Consider the following 1908-nt stretch of genomic DNA (forward strand, 5'->3'; position numbering starts at 1 on the left):
AAAGCCTCATCTTTCTCCCATGGAACAGCTGGTAGTTTTGAATTGCTGACCATGAGATTAACAGTCCAATTCGTAACCACTACACTACCAGAGCTCCTTTATGCTGAGTGAAATTAGTCAGTCACAAAAGGACAAATATTGCATGAGACCATTATTGTAAATGCTTAAGAAGAGATACGTATACTAAAAGGGGGGAAAGAAACAAACGCAGCAGTTCATTTACAGGGAACTGTCAGAGGTTCAAGTTGGATTCACATGAGGACATGGAATAAGGGCTATCATTACTGATGGAAGATGTATCTGGGCTGAAAGTAGAGAATACCAGAAAGTTGTTTACCTGTGCTTTATGACTATGCAAAGACTTCTGACTGTGTGAATCATAACAAGCTGTGGGCATGAATGAGTATTCCAGAATAGTTCATTGTGCTCTTGAGGAACCTGTATATAGAGTAAGAGGCAGTTGTTCAAACAGAACAAGAGGACACTGAATGGTTTGAAAATCCAGAAAGGTATGCACCAGGGTTATATTCTTTCACCATACTTATCCAATCTGTATGTTGAACACATAATTAGGGAAGTTGGATTATATGAAGAAGAACATGGCATCAGGTTGAAAGAAGACTCATTAACAATCTGATATGGGATGATACAATTTTGCTTGCTAAAAGCCAGGAGGACTTAAAATACTTATGAACATCAAAGACAATAACCTTCAGTATGGGTTGCACCTCAGTGCAAACAAAACAAAAATCATCACCACAGGATAAAGAAATAACATCATAGTAAACAGAGGAAAGATTGACGTTGTCAAAGACGTTGCTTGGATCCACTATCAACACTTATGGAAGCAGCAGGCAAAAAATAAAATTATATATTGCATTAGGCAAATCTGCTGCACAAGACCTTTTTAAAGTGTTGAAAAACAACAATGTCAGTTTGAGGACTAAGGTGCGCCTGATGCAAGCCATGGTATTTTCAACAGTTTCATATGCATGGGAAAGTTGGACAATGAATAAGGATGACTATAGAAAAATTGATGCGTTTGAGTTATAATATTGAAGAAAACATTAAAAGTACCATGGACTTCCAGAAAAACAAACAAATTTGTGTTGGAAGAAGTACAGCCAGAATGCTTCTTAGAAGCCAGGATAGTGAAATACATCATCACTCATACTTCTAACATATTATTAGGAAGGATCAGTCCCTGGAGAAGGATATCATGCTTGGTACAGTGGAAGGTAAACAGAATAGGGGAAGACCCCCAATGAGATGGGTTGGCACAGTGGCAGCAGCAAGGGGCTCAAGGGTAACATGGATTGTGAGGATGATGCAGAACTGGACAGTGTTTCATCCTTTTGTGAACAGGATCACTATGAGTCAGAACTGACTGGATGGCACCTAACAACAATAACAAATACCTTAGTATTAGTATTGTGCGACTGACTTATTAAAACCTTGTAACAATGCAGCAAAGTGGGCAATGGTACACTCTCATTTCACAGATAAGGAAATTGAGGCACTGAAAAGCTAAGTAACTGCCAAACATCACACTACTATTAAGTGTAGACTTGAACACACATCCATCAAACTTCCAAGTCCATGCATTTAACCATAACATCATCAGGCCTCTTCCAAGATGAGTCATATATTCAAGATTTACTTAGAGTGGGAAGGAAGATAGACAAGGAGAGTGAAGAAAACCATTTACAGTAAAGAGTAAGTACAAGTTAGAAAGATGCACACCCTTGTGCTTTGATGCCATTTATATTAAGGTTTTTCTTTCCATGAAGGCAGTTTTCTGAATGATGGGACTGGTATTTCTCACCTGATTCTCCTATATCCTCTTATAAGGATTTTAGGAACCCCATTAAGATATTTAGTCCTTGGGATTCATTCATTGTTGTTGTT

Source organism: Chrysochloris asiatica, unplaced genomic scaffold (assembly GCF_000296735.1).
Source record: "Chrysochloris asiatica unplaced genomic scaffold, ChrAsi1.0 scaffold00465, whole genome shotgun sequence".
In the NCBI taxonomy this organism is placed as follows: Eukaryota; Metazoa; Chordata; class Mammalia; order Afrosoricida; family Chrysochloridae; genus Chrysochloris; species Chrysochloris asiatica.